The sequence below is a fragment of the Rhinolophus sinicus genome, chromosome 12 (assembly GCF_057876585.1).
Source record: "Rhinolophus sinicus isolate RSI-liver-muscle chromosome 12, RSI-T2T, whole genome shotgun sequence".
Taxonomy (NCBI): domain Eukaryota; kingdom Metazoa; phylum Chordata; class Mammalia; order Chiroptera; family Rhinolophidae; genus Rhinolophus; species Rhinolophus sinicus.
The window spans coordinates 25,143,776-25,168,670 of NC_142512.1; the positions used below are offsets into that span (position 1 = coordinate 25,143,776).

General features: G+C 51.0%; 1 long non-coding RNA gene across 1 annotated transcript in view; it reads right to left on the reverse strand.

The window, feature by feature from the left end:
- Nucleotides 1-15,057: 15,057 nt before the first annotated feature.
- Nucleotides 15,058-24,895, reverse strand: part of LOC141568885 (uncharacterized) — a 65,609-nt gene continuing 55,771 nt past the window's right edge. Inside the window, exons 2-4 of the long non-coding RNA XR_016018075.1 lie at nt 16,988-18,285; nt 16,251-16,613; nt 15,058-15,793 (exon numbers count right to left, since the gene is read on the reverse strand). This is a non-coding gene — a long non-coding RNA (uncharacterized LOC141568885). The remainder of the gene's footprint in view (nt 15,794-16,250; nt 16,614-16,987; nt 18,286-24,895) is intronic.

Below are 24,895 nucleotides of genomic sequence, written 5' to 3' on the forward strand. Positions count from 1 at the left end.
TATTTTTAATCCATTAGCTGAGCTGTTCAACAGACTAGCCACTACATATGACAACTTGAAATGTGACCAGTTTGAATTGAGGTGTCCTGTTAAGTGTAAAATGCGCATGGGATCCCGGAGCCCTAGTATGAAAAACGACATTAAATTATGTCGTTAATACTTTTTTATATTGGTTCCTTGTTAAAATAACATTTTGGACATCTTGGGTTGAATAAAATATATTATCCAAATTAACTTCACCTGTTTATTTTTCCTTTTTAAAATGTGGCTACTGGAAAATCATATATATGACACAGATTTGTGGCTTACGTACTTTGGACAGGGCTGTTTTAGTTCATTACTGTCAGTAGAACACACATTATATGAAAATTCTGACTATCATAACAAAATTGGTGATTTTTATGGAGTAAATTTGTGATAATTTAAGCATTATGTGCACCTATTTTGTGTGGTTTTTAACACTGCTTTGTTCTAAATTTCTCATGACTCTGATGTTACTTTGTTTTGTTGTTGTCTTATCGGAGGTATAATCTTCATAGAGTGAAATGTCCTCATTGTAAGTGTACAGTTGGATAAGTTTGGGTCGGTGGATACACCCATTTTACCAACACCCCAATCTAGATACGTGACAACTCCATCAGCCCAGACAGGACCTTTACATTCCTTTTCAGTTAAACCCACCTCTCAGGGGAACTGATTTTCTGACTTCTATCACCATAGATTAATTTTGCCTGTTCTTGAACTTTGCATAAACAGAATCAGGCATTCTCTATTCTTTTGCATCTGGCTTCTTTTACATGTTTTTATTTTATTATTTGGCTCCAAATGATTCCTTTTTGAGAAAACTTTCTCCCATCTGAATTTTCAGCCCTTTCCCTTGAGTTCCCAGGGCACCTTCCTCTCACTTCGGTTATTGCATATATCATGTTGGGTGGGGTTCTCTTGTCACTGCATCTGCACCTCCCATCACTGAGAGTTCTGTGGTTGGGGGCAGGGTGTAGAAGAAGTAATGTGATTGAGGCCTGCATTTGAGTCCTGGTTCCACCACCTAGAAGTGCTATGATGTTGCCCAGGTGGATTATTGTCTCCGAGTCTCCTCAGTTTCCTCATCTGCATAATGGGAACAATGATAGTTACTTCATATAATCTTTGTGAAGAATTGGTATGTTTAGGGCACATATGAGTAGACCTTGAGTAAGTGTTAGTCTTCCCACACACCCCCTACCTTTGTTCAGGAGGCCCAGGACCCCCGGAAAGGGGAGTTGACATCTGGCCTCTCCATCCAGGCCTGGCAGAGCAGATAAGCAACTAGAACAGGGAGTGAGACAGACAGAGACTGGCTGGACGCTCAGAGATCCTGAGTTCTCTGGCCCGCAGAGCAACTGTGAGGACTGGCTCCCATCTGTAATGTGGTTGTGGGGAGGGAAGAGATAGCTTCTCTAGACAGCATGCAGGCTTGGAGTCAGCTGCCAGCGTGGAGGCCCAGAGCAGCTGGGATCCAGGTGGGCACTGCCGGAGCAGGCTGAGGATGCTGGAGCATTGCCCCACGCCGCTTCCCAAATCTCATCTTCTCCCCATTCCCAGAGTGTGGCAGCCACGCTGCCAACAAGCCTGGCCGCCCGACACCTCTGTTTCCAGAGCAGCCTGGGACTTGGCCAAGCCAGCCACTTTCAGGCTGAGGTGTCCTGCCTGAGCCCCGAGAGTAAAGCCCTTATCGACTCCATCACTAAGCTCTGGGCTCCAACACGTGCATAGCAGCCGTCCTGGAACAAAACCCCACCCCAGGCCCAGGGACAGCACCCCACTACAGACGGAGCAGGCCAGAGTTTGGATCTTGGACTCCATTGCCGACTCATTCTTTGACCTGGGCTTGGGCTTCCCTTCTCCAAGTATCCATTTTCTCATCTATAACATTTAAAAAATAAGCTCTGTCCTCCCTACCTCCCTACCTCCCTGTGGTTGTAAAATGAGACCATGAAAGAGAATACATGTTACATGTCAGCCCACTCGCTGTGTGACCTTAACCAAGGTGCTGCCCTTCTCTGCGCCTCAGTGTATATGAAGCAGCACTAGAGCAGAAGCCAGAATAGTGCTGGCCCCCTCCCCACCCATCCCCCTCTCAGAGAGAAAGGAGAGAGCATCTCATAGCTGGAGCTGCCTGGGGTGAATGTCAGTTTTCCCTTTTTTTTCCCTCCAAGAAAGCCGAGGCTTGATTCTCACACATATCCCCGTCCCCATCTCCATCCATCTTCAGAAATGTCCAGGGGGGAATTCCTGTATCTTGGAGGAAGTCCAGAGGGCTCCTGTCCTGAGAGATAAGCCCCCAACCAGATGCCAGCTCTCTTAGCAGCAGCCAGCCTTAGCTGGGCCCTTCTGTCCCTTCCAAGCTAATTATCACCGTCCCTGGCAACTCCTCTTGGCAGCTCAGACCTCCACACCTTGCATAGCGGGTCTCTCCTTCTCTTATCAGTCCTTCTGTGTCCCTCCACTTCTGTCCTCTTTTTCCAAAATCATCACATCCAATAGGGATTCACCCTGAGACGGCTAAGGTCTCAGCACGCGACTAGGCAAGGGGACACACAAGTAAGTGAGACACAGCCCTGCTCAGGAGGCATATAGACAGAACTGGCCCCAGTGGCCGAGGACCAGGTGCTATCTTACAGGCACATAGTAACAGCTGTCATACCACTCTTGAGTGTATCCCAGAGGCAGGGCTGAGGGGCTGACAAGCATTATTCCCTAGAAGCTTCACAGCACTGTGAGGTGGGTGCCACGACTAGAATGAAATGGTCCCATTGCTATTTTAGAGACAGGAACACTGAGGCTCAGAGAGGCTACGCTTGCTCATGGTGGCCTGACTACGAACCGCAGAGCCAGAGCAGAGACCCAGTCAGTCTGTCCGACTTTCAGTCCCTTGCTCCTCAACTACTGCATGTAACAACCACAGCTGAGCGACGAGGGGCCATCGATTATACCTAGGAGGGTCCAGGAATGGCAAAAGGAGGTGACTCTCAGACAACGACGGGCCTTGGTAGATGAATAAGACTTTGCCAGGCAGACAAGGAAGGAAAGGCATTCCAGACAAAGGGAACAGCATGGACAAAGGCCCAGAGGCACAAAGTGCGTGACAGGTTCAGGAATCCCAAGCTCTGAAGCATGGCCAGACCCACAGTATTAGGGAGACATGGAGGTCTTCTCGTGTCACCCCCTCGTAACCAGTGAGAGGCTGAGGCCCAGAAGGGCTCCACCCTCTATGACCAGGCAGCCAGAGCTGAGCATGGCACCCCAGGTCCAGGTTTCCAGGCTGGGACTTTTGCTCCCATATTAAGCTACCTCTGTTTTTTACATCTTCCCTCCTTTTCTCTCCTCCCTCACTCCCAGCAAACCTTCACACCCCCCCATTTCTGTCAGCACCCTTAGTGTGCTTTGGTACTTCCTTCTGCCTGGGGTGAGTTCCCAGGGATCACTTTACTATTCCATGTAGAGGCGCAAGCCACAAACTACTCCCCAATGGGTAAAACGCAGGTCCCACATAGGCTGCTCGATTCAGGCTGCCTCCAGGTTGTCCTGTCCGTGGAGTGGACCAGCCAAGCCAGGACGGAGACTGCCCAACACAGACATGAAATCGCAGGGCCTCCTGGTCCTTTCCATCGACCCTGGCCCTGCTGTCGTTCACATCCCAACTGGTAACAGTACAAATAATTACTGTCCAGAGAAATGTAATTGATTGTCGTTCTGTGGGTCCGGACTAGATTTGCCAGTTTGGGCATCTATTGGTACAGTCATTTCAGCCTACCTTATTTGACATATACTTTGAATTTCAGGTTCTGTGAATTCTCCTTTGAACAGGGTGTAACATCTCCTGGGGTCCCTCCCTCATTACTGAGTTAAATACAATCTTTGACACATGTTCATTTTATTTCTGGATGAGAGTCATGATGGTACTTTTTCAAAATAAATTATCCTTGAATACTCCCAAGGTAGCTGCCAATTTCTCATCTGGAAACTAGGATAGGGGGTGCAGTTAAGGGTAAGGTGCCCTCAGGATCAGGAGTATACCCCAAATGCCTGACTGGCTCCTGCTCCCGGCTAGTTATTCCCTTGCCACAGGGCACGGCCAAGGGGCTGGGGGCTTCTAGTGATGTCCCCCAACAGCTATTCCACTACATTTGCTGACAGAAGCACAGGAAGACTTCAGCATTCCCTCCTGAAGGGACGCCCCAGTCCCACATTCAGAGCAGCAAGGGGTTTTCCTCTTCCCAGCCCCTGGGTCTCACAGAGGAGAGCTCTGTGAAACAGGGAGTTCTGGATCTTTTGTTGGCTCCTCAGTCAGTCATTCGAGTGGCATTAACTGAGCACCTACTATGTACTACCAAGTACTCTGAGAGGAGAGCCAATCAGGACTCCCCATTCTAGTCTCTCTCACCTTCCCTGCTGTCACTCAGATTTCAACTGGCCCTGGCTTCAGGTGGGTTCTTAAGGAACGAAGGAGGCCCTATGTTCCTACCCCTGCCCTACCCAGCAAGCCCTGCGAAAAATCCCCCCATGGGAAGCATGGCTCGCCAGACCCCACAGCAGTTGACCTGCCTTGATGGCCACTCCCTCCCCTGGGAAAGACTTCCCACAGTGGGGCCTCCTACCTGGAGAGGAATCAGCACCTTTCCCGACCCAAGCTGCTGCGTCTCTAGAGCCCCCAGTGGGGTTCAGTGCAGACAGCGTGTCAGGCAAAATGAAGGGCTCCCGGCTCTTCTGCTAATTCCTTTCTGTGTGTCCTTGTGCCATGACCTCACCTGTCCGTTTTCCCACACGGCTGATGAGCACCGTGACAGCCCGTCTCTCCTGAGCTCGTGAGCATTAAATAGGACCACGCTAAGAAGTCTTACTACCACACTCCACACAGTAAGTCCTGAATAAATGCTGACTGGTATTGCTGTGGTTATTAATTATTAATCTCTCCCATGAAAGGCTAAGTGGGGTCAGGGTTGTTAATGCCATCCTATAAACTGGCAAATTGAGGTCCAGATGATAAGGAGACTCAAAATGTCTCTACATGTAAGCTCAAGTACAGAGCCAGAAAACAAGAGCTGGGGGCTCCCCACCCCTGATTTGAGTTCCCCTCATCAATTCCCTGGGAAGGAAAAAGGACAGGACCATGGAATGAGCAAATGGAGCAGAAAGATGAGGGTGGCCGCAAAGGCCCAGCCCACAATCCCAGAAGTCCTGTGCCCAGTTTGCTATGTCCACCTGGGTGTGGTTAAAGGGCCACATGGGTAGCACACAGCTCCTGGCGCTGCAGTTTGGAGCTCCAGGCACCCCTGCCAGGGAGCATGGGCCCCCATCCACTCCATCCCCACCCCAGCCCCCTCTGGGTACACCAGCCTGCAGGGAACAGCAAGCAGGTCTCCTGGGAAACAGGTGATCTGAAAGCCTCCTTCATGGAAACTAATGAAAGAGCTTTTGAAGGTTCCACCGCTAGCCCACAGCCGGATGGATGGATGGATGGATGGATGGATGGATGGATGGATGGACAGACAAGAGAGTGGGAAGACATCTTCCCAAGAGATCACAGGACCACCTCCCCCAACCCTACCCTCATCCTCTCCCTTCAGTGACAGTGGACATGACAAGGATCAAGGTGAAGGACTCCCAAAGGAGGGGTGTAGGAGGAGGGGGTCAGCGTCCAGGGAGGACGAGGCATAGATGGGTTCACATCCTGTTATGGGCCAGGCATTGTGCTAGTAACAATAGGTGACTGCCATGTGTTACTTACTCCTTACCAGGCAGCGGTCCAAATGCTTGACATATGTTATCTCATTTAGTCCTCACAACCACCATTGGAAGTGAGTGCTGTTATTATCCCCATTTGATAGATGAGGAAACTGAGGCACAGAGAGGTTAAGTAATGTCCAAGCTAAGCACGGTGCATGCAAGATCTCATTGAATTGTTCTCACAACTCTGTGGTGAAGGGGCCATTTTAATCACCGTTTTATAGAGAAAGAAACTGTGGCTCAGAGAGGTTAAGTAACAGTGCAGAAGTAGGGGAATATGAATTAGGACCCAGAGGTTTTTTTTAGCCATCCCTCCCCACCCCAAGGTTGGGCTCTTGATCAGCATGTCATATTGCCATCAACCCTGAGATGTATGTGTATTATCACCAATCCCATTTTCCAGAGGAAGAAACCCGGCTCCAGGGGTGAAGTGACTGGCCCAGGGCACATGGCTAGTAATATGTTAACCAGGACTGGAGCCCAGTCTACCTGTCTCCACACTCCAAAGACTGTTTTCCAGGACACCACACACTCCTGCACTTGTGGAAGCTAAGTCTTCCCCGACACGGGGCACTGCCAGAATCAGGGGCTGATACCTTTCTACCTCTGACCTTCTTCATAGTCTCCCTCCAGCCAAGAGAGGCTGAGTGTCAAGGTGATGCTTCCTCAGGCACCAAAGTCTAAACCACACTGAGTGGGCTCCCAGTGGGGAGTTTCCAGTCCCTGAAGGTCTATGTCAGAGACTAGAGGCAAGGGAGGGGCGGCACTTGGTGGGCTTATTGGGTAAGTGAGGGCCTGTTGGGGAGGGCCTCGGTGGACCTGATCTCTTCCCAAGAGCTCCCCCTGGATTCCTTGACCTTGGGGAGCCCCTCATGCCTCCATAGGTCCTGCCCTCTGTCCCTGTGTGTCTCAGCTTGAAGGTAAGCAAGAGATTGGGGGGGGGGGGTGCACTGGCTCCCAGTCTCGCCCTTTTCTTCTCCCCTCCTCCTCACTGGGTGAGCTTGGGCAGCGGGCTCTTCCAATCTGGCCCTCTTTCCCCAGGGGAAGCAGAGGGTCCCACCCTCAAGGCTCCACACATCTTGAACCTTAGAGTATCCACCCCACCCCAGTGGAGACAGCCAGGCTCAGGACATTCAGGAACCCACCCCACTGGCCACTCGCATGGCCTTGCACTGGAGTAGGAGACGTGCGTGAAAGGCCCTTATGGAGAGGGGCTGCCTGCAGCCTAACGTGGTTATCCGGACAAAGCATACAAAGCACGCAGGACAAGGCAGGAGAGAGGGAGGGAGAACAGCAAAGGTAGAGAGGGTCAGAGACCTAGAGATGGGAGAGATAAAAGACAGAGAGACAGAGCAACATGGAGGGAGACTACCGAAGACAGAAGCAGAGAAAGAGAGAGAGAGCCAGAGAGAGTCACCAAGACAAAACATAGAGACATGCACTTACAAATCCAAATATAGACCTTGAGGAAGACAGGCAGTGAGAAAACAGGAGGAACGGAACGGGGAGGACGGAACGGGGAGGGGAGAGGCAGGGAAAGCAAAAGGGAAATTCCAGAAGGAAAACAGACAAGAGGCAGAAGAGAAGGGAAAAGACTGAGGCCAGAGGACTGTCTGGAAGAAAGGAAGGGAGGAGAGGTGGGGGCTCAGGAGAAGGCGCAGTGAGTGGGGAGCCAGCAGAGGTGGGCACCCCCAGTCCTGCCAACTCCACCCTTCACATACGGCTCTTGATTTCCTAAAGGCATGCGAACGAGAACCATTAATCTCTATAAATAATTTTATCCACTGAGCCTCCTAAATGGCTTCTCTGTGTCTATGAAAGCTTTTAAAAACCATTTGCTTGGTAAACATGCAGGCAGCAAACAAAGGCCTCTTCCTAACAGCGGGGAGGGGAGGCTGGAAGACCAATTAGGCCGAGGGCGTAATTTAAAAGGCAGTGTGCCAGCCAGCCCCCTGCCCGCCTCCCTCCCTCCCAAAGCCTAGAGCCAGCTGAGGCTGCCAGTCTAGCTCAGATGGGTGCCCGTCCCCTGGCTTTTCACCCCACTCCCCACTGTGCCCTCTCTTCCTGACTCAGTGGGCTCATAGACCTGCGCTGGGGCTGGGAGGGACACCCCGTGGGCACCTCAGCCATTGCCCAGCCCTGAGTCAGCACACCCACACACAGAGGGCATCTTATTCTTAACAGAAGCCCGAGGGAGGTGAAACCTTCTTGGCACTGCTATGCCTAAGGGTTCAGAAAGTCCTTCTTGTCTCTCACCTGAGTCCCTCCTGCTTTTCCATGCCCTCCAGCCTTTAGATTGGGCGTCGGCTCACATAGGGAGCTTCTTACCCCTGACTCTAAACCCCAATGTTTCGTATCCACCACAGGCCCTCCTCCCAAATAGTTTTCAAGGCTTCTCCGGGTCCAGCTCTGGGTATTGACAACCCACTTTGTTGGTAGCCTTCCTAAATCTGACACTGGGAATTGGACTTGCCCCTTATTTTGGCGGCTGCTCTGGTATTAACAGAGCCCAGGAGAGCATTAGCTGCCAGGGTACCCACACCTCTGCCACAAAGCATCCTTGCTGCCTGGCATCAGCTGACTACTTGCTAAAGCCCTTAGGTTACCATCGTTCCTGCCGGGCCCAGTCTTGGCTCTTGGTACCCGCAAAGCATGATGTCCCTACGTCCATACTGAGCTTCAGCTTGTCAGATGCCGGTCTTCACTCCAATCCACTAAGCTCGGCCTTGGATCCGGATTCTATCACCCAGCTGACTCCTAATCCCTCTGACCTCTATTCAGCCTCTGGGGGCTGGGCTCTGGAGCACAGGGGATCCTCGGGGTGGTGCTGGGCACAGGGCACCCATGTCTCCCTTCGCTCTCCAGGGCTGATCCATGTGTGGGCTGCTCTGGTTCCCTGAACTGCCCGCCCACTGCCATCCAACCCTCATTCATGTTGCATGTAGTCACCCAGCCATGGGTCCCCTGGCTTCATGGGACGTGCCCCCACATGGCCCAAGGCGGTCCTGTGGTGCCCAAGCACTTCCAGCCAGCCCTCCTGGACCCCCAAGCAGCCCACAGTTCCCTGACTCCACGAACTTAGAACCCACACAGGCTCCCACCAGCAAACAGGGGCCTGCATCCTTCTGCCTCAGCTACAGCTGTGATTAAGCAAGAACCTTCCCAGGGGCCAGGAGGCCTTGGTAAGAACAGCTGAGGGAGGGAAGGGAAATGAGTGACAGATGGGTTCCATGGTGCTACTATTTAACAGCTCTCTGCACCAGGCCACAGGTCGTCCAGGGATGTGGTCCTTGTGGTGTCCCAAACTCCACCTGCATCAAACCAGAGAGGAGGAGCCCAGCACTCCAGCCGGCCTTTCCCTGAGTCCTAGGTCCAGCGGGGGCAAAGGGCCCCAAAGACCAAGGTGGGGTGGGCAGGGCACTGGATAGAATTCATCCTGGATTGACTCTGGAAAGAACAAACCACTGACAAAGGACGTCCTCATTTAGGGACTTGTGCCTAAATTAGAGATTGTGAATTTTGTGTTTAAATGCAGCTCTACCACTTAGCTGGTGGGTGACCCTGGGTAAGTTACTTAATCTTTCTGAGCCTCTGTTTTCTAATGTTGAAAATGAAAACACTACTTCCTCCTGACAGGGGCCATCTGGGCATTCATTGAGTGTTCACAGTGCCCAAAGAGCCACGGGAGGAATGCTTCATTCCAGCTCCATAGAGTAGATGGTCTAGGTCCAAATCCATTTTCAAAGACCCTTGGAACCAGATTTTTGAAATCAGTGTTTATTTCATAACGCCTCCTGGGGTTTATTGGGAATCAAATACATTTAATGTATCCACAGTGAAACATGTGACTATTTACATAAAACAAAGTGAATAAACTGTATGTTTACAGCCTCATGTCCATTCAAGTCATGTCACCAAATGAGTTTTAAAAATAGTTTGGGGTTGGGGATTGATGGCTTCCTGAATTGCATGGAAGAAATGTGGTCCCGAGTTATTGTCCAGAAGCCGAGCGTGCTCAGGCAACGCGCCACGGGCCGCCCCGCGAGTGCGAGCAGGGCCAGAGGTGCGCGGAGGTCTGTGCGTCCAGCGCCCGAGTGAGCCCTTCCTCAGCCACCTCACCTTTGGAGGCATCAGTACATGATTTTGCCTCTCGCTTCCTACCCAGTGCTTTCATGTCGGGTCTCCCCTTCCATTCTGGTAACCTCTGAGGGGCAAATGGGAAAGGCTCGATGTCTAGGAATGAAGCATTAAGTCCCAGACCGGGACCGGCATTTGTTTGCAGGTGTACAGGGTGTGCTCCTCCTGCTCCCCACCTCCCTCCCTATTTGACCCCTCTTTCCAGCCCAGGCCTTTTCCTTGGACAATGCCCACGCCTCAGGGACCACGGTCTGAGTTCACAACTTCTTTTGCCACTTAATGTTAGGTGACCGTAGGCAAGTGACTTAACCTCTCTGTGCTCCACTGTCTCATTCATTCAAAAAGAAAACTATGCATCACGTACCTGCTATAGGCTGCGTCGAAGGGCAGGGAATAAAGCAAGGACACTTCCTCCCAAGGACATTGCCTCCTACTAGAAGAGAGATGGAAAATAACCAAATCTCAACAGATCAAATGTCAGGTGGTGGGGATAATTGTTATGGAAGAAAATAAGCAAGGGAAGGGTTTGAGGATTGAAGGGTAGGGTGGGATGATATTTTAGTTAAAGTGGTGAAGCAAAGCCTCTCTGAAGAGATGATGTTTGAGCAAAATGAAGTGAGTGGACTGAGGCCTGTGACTAGCTAGGGAAAGGATGTTGCAGGCAGGAGTGGTGCATGCAAAGGCCCTGAGGCAGGACTGTGCTGGCGAAGCCCCGGGGGAGACCCGGATGGTGGAAGGAAGCAAATTGTAGGCAGAGACTTTGGAGAAGCAATAAAGGCCACAGTAAGTAGGGCCTGGTGAGCCATGGGGGCACTTTGGGTGTTATGCCAAACAATATGACCAAATTGAGAGCAATAACTTTTCAGGAATTAATGTTGTGTAAAAACGTGCAGGGTCTGACATATAACATCGGCTTAATAAACCGATATCCCCAACCTTCTGGGCAGAGACAAGTCTCCTCAGCGAGTCTGGGAGCTCCACCAGGCTCAGCTGCGTCTCCCCCATCAGATTAGGGGTCCCCCAGGGCAAAGCATCTTCAGATTGGGGGACCCTGGGCCTGCAGGGGCCTTCTCCATGCTCAGACGCTGCAGCGCAGAGCCCGGCCCTCTCCTGCTGGCCTCCCTGCTCGTGTTTGCTTAGCACTTCCTCACAGCCCCCACACTTCTGTTAGTTTCGTTGCTCCTTTATTAATTAGTTTTTCTGTCCTTGGGATTATTTGATTTCCACTTAATTGCTGGATGACAGCAGGGTTTATTTTTGTTCTTTTCCTTCCCAGAAGAGGGGCACATGCTGGAGAGGGGCCAGGCGGGCTGCTCAGGGCTGTCTGGTCTCCTCTGGGGCAGACTTTCCACTTCTGCCTGGGCCCTCAAGGCCCCCTACAAGGGCCAGACGTGGGAGTTTGCCACAGCTCTAAGCTGCCGGCCAGGGCTGTAGGGGAGGGGCAGGGCCCCCCTCCGTGTTTACAGCCAGGGTCTGCAGCTACCCATGCAGTCAAATCCCTCTTCTGTGCAGCATGTCTCCTGAGTGGCTGGCCGGCCCTTGAGTGCACACTGTCCCTTTCTCAGCAGCCTGTAAGTACAGCCATTAATATCCCAGCAGAGGCAGCAGAGGCTCCCAGGGAACTTGCCTGGGGCCACAAGGCCGCCTTGGGTCAGGGCAGGAAACCAGATCTGTCGTTGCAAAGGCAGACCCCTTCCCCCTTTTCCAAGGGTGAGCCCTGCCTCTAGGAGCTCTCACACTAGACCCATGACAGACAGATGAGCCAATAGTGAACACGGAAGGTAGAAAATGGCCCTGCCACACAGCTGAGTGAAAAAAGCAAGTTAAAAAAAAATGACAGTATGGTCCCACTTTGGTGAAATGAACACTAAATATACAGAGGGTGCCCAAAAAATGTATACACATTTTAAGAAAGGAAAAACTATTAAAATTGTAATAATATATACCGATAACAAAAGATGAATACAAGTCACGTTTGACTTCTGCAATTACAAGAGGTGCACAGAGTGGTTACCATCAGCATAATTTCTACACAGTTTTGCCTTTCTTAAAATGTGTATACTTTTTTTTGGCACCCTTTGTATATGGAAACACTATATATAAACACATCCATTCTTTCAACAGATTTTATGAGAGCTTTGTGTGTCTGTTTCCCTAGTTACTAGTTACTAGGGAATACAGAGTGGTGGAAAAGTTAAGGCCCTGCCCTCATTGAACGTACATTACAGAGGAAGAAACGGATCATAAAGGAGTGAATCAGCAATCTGAAATTTCAAATAATATCACATGCTGTGAAAAAAATCGGGAGCAATATTACATGGCATGGCTGGGGAAGAGCTCTCCTCGAAGGTGGCGTCTCACTGAAACCTAAGTGGTGAGGAGCCAGTCATGTGAACAGTCGGGCGCGGTTGTTCCAGACAAAAATAATGGCCTGTGCCAAGGCCCTGAGGTGGCAATGAGCTTGCTGAGTTTGAAGACCAGACAAAAAATCCTGGTGCGTGGGGAGGTGGTGGAGACGGGGGTGGATGAGGTCAGAGAGGAAAGCTTGAGCCAGATCAGTAAAAGCTTTGTTGGCCATGGTATGGAGTTTGGGTTTTATGTTACTGGGATACTATGGAAGGATTTTAAGCTATATATAGAAACACCTACGATGCTCTGAAGAGTGGTTATCACTGAGGAGAGTGGGTTGAGGGGCCAAAGAGGAAAGGATGGGGTAACAGAGACAGCGAAACTAATGTCAAGTTATAGGGGAGGAGGCAAACTTGGGGCCACTCACCGGCTTGGAGGACCCCAGCACCAGGAAGGCAGGAGGCGGCAGCCAGAGGCCTGGGGTGGGGACAGGTTATCCAGACACCAGTGGAAGAGGCCACTGGACAGGGGAATGAGAAGTAGCTGGAAGCTATGCCCAGCCCCAGGGGAGCCTGCCAGGTTAGGGCGGACAAGGAACTGGACTCCGGGGACATAAGTAGCAAGCCAGCTCTGCAGCCTGGATGCTCACGGTGGGGAGAGGGAAGAGTTAGGTGAAGAGGCAGCAGCCTCGGGGTTCCAAAACTGGGTCTCTGGGAATCATTTCTACACGAATTCATTTGTTCGATGAGTATGTATTAAACACTCACCAAGGGCCAGGCGTGCCCTTGTCATTGGCGATGGGAGAGTGAACATGACTGACTTGGATCCTACACTCTGGAAGCCTACAGCACAGTAATTAGAGAAGTACAGGCTTCATGAGCCCTGCCTCCTCGTGGGGAGGAAGGCGGAGGGACCGATGTCAATTCTCTGGTTATGGACAAGGTACCAGGCATGTGCTGGGCCTCTGACACTCACCATATCATTTATTCCACATGACAACTCTAGGGGAAATCATTATCAAACAGGATTTATATAGATCAGGACCCTAGGGCTCAGAGAGGTTAAGGGATTTGCTCAAAGTCACACAGCCATAAACGTGAGTCAGAATTTGAGTGCCGATTTGTCATAAGACGAATCCTGGGCTCTTTTGCTGCCACCGCGCTGGGAACTGGAGAGGGGTCTTGTTTTCGTGGGCTGGTCTGGGCAGGGATGAACTTGTGGATGGCTGGTGATCATGGGGTAGGCAGCTTTTAAGGCCGGGTTACCCAAGACTGATGATATTGTAGGGAGGGGGTATGCTAGGGAATCTGACAGAAGGTACATCCTTCGTGCAGGGGGATCTGGGCCCATACCTTACAAGGAGAACCCAGCAAGACTCTCTGAGCTGCCCTGGCTCTCGAGGCTCTGTCTCTCTGTACACTTGGGGCCTAAATTTCGGGCTTAGCCCCCTTCCCTTTTACTACTCAAAAACTCCAGTGACACCCCCCTCGCTGCCCCTCCCTGCCCCCACACACACTACCTATACACCGACGTGTGACCTTGCAGCCTGGTAGGCAAAGCCCTGCCCAACCTGGCCCCAAACTCCTCAGGCTCATTGCGAACACTTGGCACCTCCCCGACACACACCGTCCAGCTAGGGGTCTTAGCCCAGGGGTCATTGGCGGCCAGACACATAAACCCACTCCAAATAACTCAAGGTAGTTTAATGGAAGCACAACAGGACACCTCCTCTGGGTCCCCAGGGTCTCTCTGTGGCCTCTCTCTGTTCCTTCCCCCCTTCTCCTGCTCCTCACTGCAAGCCAGCTTTCCCTGCTTACTCACAGCCCCATAACCTGGGCTGGCAGGTGGCTTTACCCTGTCTCATGCCAACTCCTACTCCCATGATGAGCTTCCTGGCAGCTCATCTGCTCACCACCATCCAACTAGTTCTCAGGGTTCAAATTCCAAATTCCCAGGAGCGGGGACTCTGATTGGCTCAGCATAGGTCAAGGGTCCACCCCTGGTCCAACCAGCTGTGCCGACAAGAAATGGAATTCCTTGGACAGAGGACTGCCCTGTCTACAGGCCCTGAGTCTCTAAAAGTGGGCAGTGGGCCTAGAAACAATGATTGACATCAGGCCACCTCCTGTTCCTCAGACAGATCTGTACTTGCCGACCTCTGAGCTTTGACTCATGCTGTTCCCTCCACCTGGAACACCCTGCCCGCAAAGCTCTGTCCTTTGTGGTCCAGATCAAGTTATTTGATTCCCCCAGTCTTTTAAGTGGGTAACGACCCCAACTCCCAACACCCCATTTCTTGCATATGGCCTCGTCCAGTGGTTCACTCCCAGACTGCCCAGGCCCTTCCCCACTCACAATGATTTGGTCTTGCCCAGCCCCAGTTTGCATTGGGCACAACACCCTTCACCCCAGTCTGTCTCCCACCCACCCCCCGACGTCCCCAGACCTGATGAGCAAACACACTGAATAGGGAAAAGCAAATAGAAATTCTGAGGCCCAGTCAGGCCCGTGAGGCTACCTCAGTGGGAAAAACCATTTGCCAGGCTTTTCGGCAGCAAACCTGACTCCCTTCTTATTATAGATTCAGAAAATTTCACCCCAGCCCATCCTCCAAGCTAACCCTCAGCCTCAGAACAGACATATTTTGTCAGATTCTTCCAGCGCCCCCCCCCCCCATCTTCCCCAGTTTCCCATTCTGGGGCCCACCTCCTTCCCTTCCGAACACCTAACCTAAAATTCTCATGTGTGTCGGGGAGGGGGTTACTCCTTCAGCCCTGCCCCACACCTGCAAAACCTTTTAAATCAGAGATGACAGACCCAAATGCTCAGATGCTGAAGATAATAATCCCACCTTCCTTCAGCCCCTCTGTCTGCCTGCCGAGCACGCTCTCACTAGGACTTTCCATTCTAAGCCCCATTATTTTTTTCCCTCTCTCTTCCTTTTTAAACACAGGCTAATTTAAACCCTCTTTTCACAGATGAGAAGCTTTCAACTTTGGCATTAGAACTTGGTTTTGATTTATATTTTTGATCCTCAAAATAGATTTTTCCCAGCCAGAGGGACCCCCTGATCCTCTGGGCTGAGCTCGAGCTTTTACAGAAATGATGGCTCAAGGTGACATGCCCCAGGTGGCACACACAGGTGGGACGAGAACCCAGGTCCTCTGAGCCCCTCATCTGGACTTCTCCTTACTCTGCTGCAGAAGGTCGTTGTTGTTTTTTGTTTTGTTTTTTTAATAAAGTGCAGACACTATGCACTTAAAGAGAAAAACAGGAGGTAAGTGGACCAATGACCATCACCTGAGAGAAGCAGGAGGCAAGCCAGCTCCAACACAGACCGGCACAATTGTAAGAAGAGTCCCCATGTGACCCGCAGAGCTGGCAGCGGGGTCTGGGCAGCAGTGCTAGAACCACAGCCACCTGCAGAGCCCCCTGGTCCGGAGCAGGCTTTGGGCACTGAGCAATGTGGCTCTGGTACGTCTCCTCCTGGCGCCCCAGGTACGGCCGGGCTCCCAGGATCCAGCGGTGGTTCTGGCTGCTGCCGTAACAGAAGCGAAGGTTCACTGAGGGCTTGCTATGCGCCAGGTCCTTTGCAGGCATTGTCACACCCACCTTCCCAACAACCCCATGAGGTGCGCACCATGCTACTGGGCCCACTCAACAGATGAGGAAACTGAGGCTCAGAGGAACTCAGCAACTTGTTCAAGATCACACAGCAGGTATATGGCAGATCTGGGATTGGAAGCTGTCTGACTGGAGCCCACACTCTTCCAATACTATCTTCAGATTAGATTTTTTTTTTTTTTTAATTCCACAGGCTGGGAAGGAGCCAGGTAGAGGGGAACCCTCAGAGCAGGATTGTGGGATCAGATCATCTACCAAAACACAATGCTGTCTATCAGGGGTGCCTGGGGCTGTGCAAGTCAGCAGGCAGCTGATCTCATTGCCAACCAGAGTGGAGCCCAGCCGGTGGGACAAGCAGCTCAGATGTTTACCTGGAGTCCAGTCTTTCTCCTCTTCTCCCCGAGGCTGGCCTGCCCATGTGCACAGGCCGACACTCTAAGGCCAAGACACCCGCATGCCCCCAGGACAGGGTGTGGCCCTGGGCCACGGGGCTGGATGGCTTCGATGTAGAATGAGATGGAAGCAGCCTGTGCCAGGACCATGAAAGGACCTGCCCCCGTTCCACAAAGCCCTGAATGGATGGAGGAGGACAGGAGGGGGAGGAGTCTCTGGCAGGTAGAGAAATGAAGCCGCTCTGTCCTCAGAGTTGGGGTCTTAGGAGGATTCTCTGTGGGACTGACGCGCACCCAGAGTAAAGGCCCGGTCTTGCGATAACGGTCAGGGCCCCGTGCGACCTGGGGAGGAGGAAGCAATGAGGACAGAAGCAGGACTTCTCCGTTCCTCAAACGCCACAGGCCCAGTCCTGCCTCTGGGACTTTGCAATTGCAGTTCCCTCTGTCTGTACCTCCTCCCGACGTCACTTTCTTTGGTCTTGACTCCAATATCATCTCTTCACAGAGGCCACCCCAGCAATAATTAGAATTGCACATCCGGCCCACCATTGCCTAACCCCCACTTTCTTGCCTTTTCCCCTTCATACCTCGGGCCATCTAGCGGAATGTATTTTGTCCTGATGTATGCGTGGGTTTGTTTGTCCCACAGAAGCCCTGTGAGGGCAGCCATTCTTTTTCCCCATGTCCCGGAGTTTCTAATAGTGCCTGGCACTCACATGTATCATCCCTGAATGAGGTCTTTAGCTTCCTGGAGGCAGGAGCCCACACCACCTGGGTCACAGTCTGGTTGCTGTTTGGAAGGAACAAGAAGATGTCACATCCAGGCACCTGCAGAACCACCCAACTGTGAATGCATGTGTGAGCGAGGGCAGTGGGAGCCAGGCCAGGCCAAGGAGGTAACTTCCACGCGGTGGTCCCAATTATCACGGTAATGACAGCCATGCATTTCTCTCCATCGCAGCATATGCTGCTATTTAATCAGGAGAGTCTAGACCAGGGATGCCCAAACTGCGGCCCGCAGGCCAACTGCGGCCCATGATCCATTGTTAATCGGCCCGCAGCAAATTCCAAAAATATATTTAGTTTACTTAAATAAACCAGGTGAGGCAATACGTACTTTACCTCGAGTGAGTGGCCCAGCTGTTTGTGTATTTTACCGCATATGGCCCTTGGTGAAAACTGTTGAAAAAAGTTTGGACACCCCTGGTCTACACTAACACTGAGGAGTGTGTGTGTGTGAGAGAGAGAGAGAGAGACAGGGAGAGGGAGAGAGAGAAGAGAGGGGAAATTTTAGGAAAAGATATTCAGAGTCAACAGGCAGCCACCGCCTGATGGAAAATGAGAGGGGGTAAGAAGCAGAGCCAGAGCTGCCTAGAAAGGACGTCTTGCAATCGCGTGAATACGCACCCCGTGCTGTTGGAATTTCTGATGCCCGTAGCATATCACGTGTGGGGTGGGTGCATTTGTCTCTTTCTCTCCTGCTTTCTGAGGGCAGAAATATCACCCTCACTTCCCAGGTGCCTACCTGATGCCTCGTGTGCAGTACACGCTCAGTCCATCTTTGATAAACTGACTTGATTTTAACTGAATTGAACTGGCCGGGCCCGGGGAGGGGTGTGTCTGAGGGCTCCCAGGTTCACTGGGGGGCTTGCGCGGACTCCCCGCCCTCTCAGACCTCATTTGGGTGTTCATGAAATAAAGGACTGTACTAGATGATCTCTCAGAGTGTGTGCAACTCAAATGTTCCGTGGATTGATGAGGGTTTTTTTCCAAATGTCACGATCTACTTGCGTGGAGGCAGCTATTCCCTTTATCCAGAGGGAAACGGAGGAACTGCCAGAGGAGACATGGTGACTGGCCTCATTGCCTGGGCTGTCTTCTCCCGGTTGGTAACCAGCTCTCTGGGACCCACTCTTGGCCTTATGTGGGGTCACTGTTCATTCCGCATGGCTTTGCTCAGACCCAGGACTACCCCAGGCCTCTTCTGCGGTCTCATCGCTCTTCTGTCACACCACTGCCAGAGAAACCACATAAACCCTCAGCTCTTTTACCTCTCCTGCAGATCCCTCGATGGCTCCCCAGGGCCGACAGAATTAGGCACAGTCTCCCACCCAGCATTCAACGCCCTCCACAGCATGGCGACAACCTCCCTTCTTTCAGCTCCAGCTCTCTTTCTGGCCTCTGTTCTGCAGGCCCTGTGCTTTCCCACCTCCATGCCTTCGCTCGTGCTAGTTCTCCCTCTCGGAATGCCCTCGCAGTCCCAGTAACAATTCTCATCTCCCACTGACCCAGTCGAAGCCCACGTCCTCTCTCCATTAGACCTTCCCTGCCTCCCCAAACCGTTGGAAGAGTGATCCAGCCCCACCACTGCCCCTGGTCTGTGGGCATCATACAGGGGCATGTCAGGGACTCTCTCTGACTGATCTTTGCGGCCTCCGCACACCAGCCAGGGACCTGCACACACGAGGAGCTCTACACACCTGGTAGAATGGGATGCGAAGCACCCAGCCTTGGAACGCATGCTCCCTCCAGGCCCTGTGCTAGCTCTCATGTGCATCAACTAATTTCATCCCACAACGATCCCACGAGGCAGGTCCTATTACTACCCATTTTACAGAAAAGAGTACTGAGGCTCGGGGACCTGCCTGAGGCCACACAGCTGGTAGCAAAGCTGGGGTTAGGCCTTTCCTGGCAACAGAGCCCACGTCCTTAGCTGACACGTCCACTGCAGGCCCTCCCCAAGCCCCTGGCCTGACCAATCCCAGCTTCTGTGCCCTCCTAGCCCCAGGGCACCCTGCTCCCCATCCAGGGTTGAGCAGGGCGAAGAGGGAAATTTGTATTGTTGATCTTGAACCCGAGAACAGAACCAGGCAGGAAGCTTGCACAGAGCAGGTTCTCAGCAGGTATTTGTGAGGAAAACAAAAGGATGACAGAGTGAAAGCCAAGGTGACTGGGGTATTGAGCCCAAGTGTGGAGGGATTAAGGAGGGAGGGGAGGAGCAGTGAGGGGCAGGTCCCTTCTCTCTCCCTCCCCAAACGAATGCCAACTACACCAGCCACGCAGCCGGCCACAATATAAGACGAAAGCCAAAGCACTGGCTGGGAACGTGCCAGCAAGAGCAACTGCCTTCTCCCTTCTATTCAATTCCTAATAGGAGCTGTTGCAACCACAAGTCAATAAGAGGGGGTTCTAGAAGAGAGCAATTACAGACTCCAATGCTGTATTTACCTGACATCCAACATCTGGATAAAAAGAGAAAGCTCACCATTGTCAGAGTGTTTTATGTTCTCTGTACAAAGGTCTAGGTATTTAGAAACATCTGGTGATGGGCTGGCAGATTCCGCTTTTCGTCCAGATGTTCAGCATTACCCAGGTTCCGTGGTTGCTGTAGAGACAGAGCCAAGCTGCAGAGGCCAGGGGATGGTGAGGGAGAAGGGACGGCATTCCCGCCCTGTGGAACCTCTCTCTGTCCATTGGCTCACCCTCGTCTTCACTACCATTCACAGAACTGCCCCTCGGCAGGGAGGACTTGTGCTCCCCAATCCCCTCACACAGCCCCCAAGTGGCATGAAGCTAAGAGACACTGACATTTATACAACATCTTCCGCTGGGAATCAGCCGGCCCAGCACAGAATTAGCTGGCGTCTTCCTGCTCCTGGGTTATGCAGGCTGCGACTGATCGAATCTGGCAACCAGATTTATGAATCAGTCGATATTTATTGCAGGGAACAATCCATCTTTATGTCTGGTTTGTGCACACAGAACCTTGCTCCGGGCACACCCAGAGCCCTTGGCGCTCCATGTTGGAGAGGTCTCAGTGAACGTATCTGAGGGAGAGGACAATGCAGAGGGGTCTGACACCAATCAAAAAGGAGACAAGATACAACAAGGGAAAGTGTAACTGGGGGGTGGGGTAGAGAAACCCATGTTTGTCCTGGGTTGCCCTTCTCATGTCTGTCCCAGTTCCCCATGCCCTATGCCAGCTGACCAGCAAAAGTCAATTGTTGTATTATTTGAAGTCAAACATGATGTAAAATTTTGATATAATACATTCCAAAGTGAACTGAAAGTATATGTGTGTGTTCTTCTAATTATCAACTCTTTTGCTCCCTCCCCAGCCCACGGATCCATTAAAGAACATAACTGAGCCTGAACTCCCAAGCTCAGTCTTGTGATGGACCAATCAAACAGCCAAGGTTAAAACTCTGCTGACAACTAGCCAGGGGAAAATCTACTCAGGATCCTCTCATTTGCATACCTGCACTGATTGGCTAAACCACTGCCTCTTATGGTAGAAAGCAAGGTCCCAGGTAAGGCAGGGAATCCAGGGATCCATCCCCCCAGTGGCAGTCAGCTCATTTTGAGGGCTAGGAAGAACAGTCTTTTACTGCTCTGGGCTTCTCAGCCTAATTGGAAGAACAAGAGTGAGGGACAGAATTTAAGATGGGCGGGAAAGAAGTAGAATGGTCTCCCAAATGTCACCTTCTACTGCCTCCTTCTCAGCTCTGACTCTGCCTCCTGCCCCAAACACTCCTTATTCCTCTGGCCTTGTCCCCCAAAGGGACCACTCTTTTGGCACTGTGCCCACAACCTACCCTCACCAACCCTCCCCGACTTGAGGCTTCTTGCAGGAAACACAAGGCATTAAGAGGCATTGAGGAGGGAGAGAAGGGAAATGTTTGGGGAGCTTAGTGGCTCCTCAAAAATTATACAGCAGACTTTCTGCAAGCAGAAAAATCATTCCTCATTTCTGCAGGCTTCGCACCACTGAGGATCACGGAGGCTGTTCCAGGAGTGATGGAGGAGGACGTGAGGGCAACGGCTGGGGTCAGCAGACAGGAACTGGAACCATCTCCACCCACCTACAAGGTCTAGGCCTGAAGTCGGGCAGAGGAACTGCTTTCTTGCCCTACAGAGATAATCGGTCTGGGGTGGGGGGAGGTGAGGGGGTGGAAGGGGTCAGGCAAAAGAGGCAGCTTAGGAACGAACTCCACAGGTGGTACAAACAATGGGCTGGGCCAGCCCCCACCCCTACCCCCACCAATGGGAGGGCCATGGGAAGCACCCAAAGGAGGTAAGAGACAACCACCCCCATCCACCCAAGGGCCAGGACACCCAGCTCTTAACCTGACTCTGGGCCACTGGTCAATTACTTGACCCCTTTAGACCCCTGCGAGAGGGGGAATCCTCTCTTCTCAGACTTCCCCCAGAGCTAGTCAAACAAGACAACACACATGAAGGGCTGGAATCTTTGTGGTTCCAAAGGACCGAATCAGGACCAATAGGTACATTTATAAGGAACCAGGCTGCTACTCAGTACCTGGAAGAGCTTTCTATATTCAGTGTCCAGCAGCAGCAGAGGTTAAGAGAGCGATAAGCACAGTCCAAGCTCTCAGTCACAGTCTGGATGACCATCCGTTGTAGAGTATAATCTCTGGACAGGGTCAGGCACTGAATGGGAGTTTTGGCGTAATCTGTTGGCTGACGCTGACTCTTTATGATTCTATGATTCATTCATTTAACAAGTGTTTATTGGTTGCCCACTAGACCCAGCTCTGTCGCTAATGGGCTGTATGACTACTACTTTTCCTCTCTGCAGCCAGTTTCCCGTACATAAAATGAGGGTGTTGAGCCAACGGACCTCTGAGGGCTCGTCCAGCTCTGACAGGCTACCTGGCCTTAAATGGGATCAGAAAGAACTACAACGGCTCACCCTCCTCCCATTGCCCCCCTCCTTCTTCTGGTTCATCCACAACTACCCATAACTTAGCAGAGTCGGGACAGAATGGACTTCTCCTGGTCTGGGATGCTGTGTGAAACAGATGGTCCTGTTGCCATGGAGACCAGGGAGCTACTTGTCCTGGGGGCTGGGAATTGAGTGGGGCCTGAACGCAGGCATGGGTGATTTACTCCTGCAATCGCCAAGCCTGGAGTCTACATGAATGTTAAACGGGGTGGCGCTAGGCAATTACTCAGCCAGACAAATCAGAAACCACTTAAGATGAAAGACCCAGAACATTTGTACATCTCTTCCCAGGGGGCCTGCGACTTCCACAGCTGCCCTCCCCCACTGCATGCACAACCCCTCTCTCTGGCCCAGGTGATTTGACTCAATCCTCCCACAGGCAAAGCCGGAGGAGCACACAGTATCCCGAAGGAGGCAGACATAGGCAGTTCTAGAGGGGTCTCCCTGGGGACTGAGGGAGGCTGACCTCTTGAGCTCTCTGGGAGAAAGAGTTCTCTGGCAATCAGCGCTGCAACCAGGGATGGGGTGCCCCAGGAAGGAGTGAGCTCCCCACTCCGGGAAGCGTTCAAACTGGGCTGGAAAGATCCTCTGTCGGAGATTCTCAGGACAACTTCCCCATCAGAGAGGAGATTGAGCCTGGCGACTTCTAACGGTGGCACTTCCAATTCTGCGGTCTTATAATAGCACAGGCCGCGGAACGCAGTGGTTACAAGCATGCTCTTTGAGGTCAGACAGATCTGGGCTCAGGTCCCAGCTCTGCATCTTTCTTGCTGTGTGACCTTGAGCAAGTTAACTTTCTCTGAAACTCTGTTTTTTTCACCTGTGAAATGTGAGGTAAGTACCGGCCAGCTTTATAGGATTTGAACAGGGGGTAGGGTGGGGGGTTGTTAAAGTGAAACAATGCATCTAAAGTGCTTAGTACAGTTCCTCACACATATTAAATATCCAGTAAGTGGTGGTTATCCTTATTACTCTGTAATTACACAGGAATGGGAACTCCCCAACTATTTGGGTTGGCCTCAGCCAAGATGCCTGGCTCCTGACCTGCCATTTACTGTGTGATCACGGGGAAAATTTCTTCATCTCTCCGTGCCTCAGTTTCCACACCTGTAATAGAACCTAGCACAGGACCAGTACTCAATAGCTGTGTGTGTGCTGTCATTATCATCACCATCATCCTCCTCCTCAGTTTTAGGTCACCTTCCCAATGCCTGGTACTTAGTAGGGCTTATTTAAAGATCAAGTCAGGTTTGGGGGAGGTTTTATAGCCGGGGCGGGGGAGAGAACATTTAAGTTCTACTTTCTTAGTAAATTTCAGTTATGTACTACATTAGATCCTCAGACCTTATTCATCGTATCACTGAAAGTTTGCACACTTCTACCACCCTCTCCCTATTTCCCCCACCCCCAGTCCCTGGCAACCACTTTCCACTCTGTTTCTATGAGTTTGACTTTTTTTTTTTTCCTTTAGATTCCACATGGGTGATACCATGCAGTATGTGTCTGGCTCTGTTTGGTTTATTTCCCTTAGCATAATGCCCTATGTGAGGTGACGGACATGTTAATTTGCTTAATGGGGGAGATCCCATCACAGTGTATACGTGTATCAAATCATCACGTTGTACACTTTCAATATCTTACAATTTTATCTGTCAATTATACCTCAATAAAGCTGGCAGGGGAAAGACAAGGGACAACAAATGCTGGCAAGGATGTGGAGAAAGGGAAACCCTTGTGCACTGTTGGTGGGAATGTAAATCAGTGCAGCCACTATGGAAAACACTATGGAGCTTCCCCACAAAATTAAAACTAGAGCTTTAATTTTCCTCACAAAATTAAAACATAGGATCCAGCAATTCCACTTCTGGGTATTTATCCAAAGGAAATGAAATCAGAATCTTGAAGAGGTGTCTGCACTTCTGTGGTCATTGCAGCATTATACACAATAGCCAAGATATGGAAACAACCTGTGCCCATCTACAGACGAATGGATAAAGATTTCATATATAATATAAAGGTGCCAAAAAAATGTATACACATTTTAAGAAAGAAAAAAACTGTATCAAAATTACACTGACGGTAACCACTTTGAGCACCTCTTGTAATTGCAGAAGTCAAACGTGACCTGTATTCATCTTTTGTTATTGGTATATATTGAGTATTATAATATTAATACAGTTTTTTTCCTTTCTTCAAATGTATATACATACATTTTTTTGGCACTCTGTGTGTGTGTGTGTGTGTGTGTGTCTATGTATATATATATATGAAGTGATAGAAGTGTTTATTAACCCTACTGTGATCATTTTAATATATATATATATATATATATATATATATATATATATATATATATATATATGTATCAAGTCATCACATTATACACCTTAAACTTACACAATGTTATATGTTGAGTAAATCTCAGTAAACCTGGGGGTAGAAACAAAGATCACATCAGTGAACAGGACCGATAGGAGGTGAATGGGAAACCCTCATTAACAATAAGCATGAGAGGATCTACGTGTTTGCTGCCCCCTGCTGGCTGAGAGAATGCAGAAGGCCTGCCCTGGTGGGGCTTACCGCGAGATTAGGCCACCAGCACCTTCAGGGAGAAATGCAAACAGCAGTAAGTTCTGCAGGGATGTACCTCATGGTACATCCAGTCAGACTTCCTGGAAGAGATAAGAGTTTCATGGGGCTTGAAGGAGAGGTGGAAATTCGGCATGAGTCCAGATTAAGGGGGTGGGTGGGTGGGGTGCATTCCGGAAAGGGGAACAGCGAGGGCAAAGACCCAGGGTAGTAGTACTCATGGCCTTTCTGGAAGACAGTGACGGACACACTAGGTTGGGCCCCAGGACTTCTCTATAGGGCACCCATC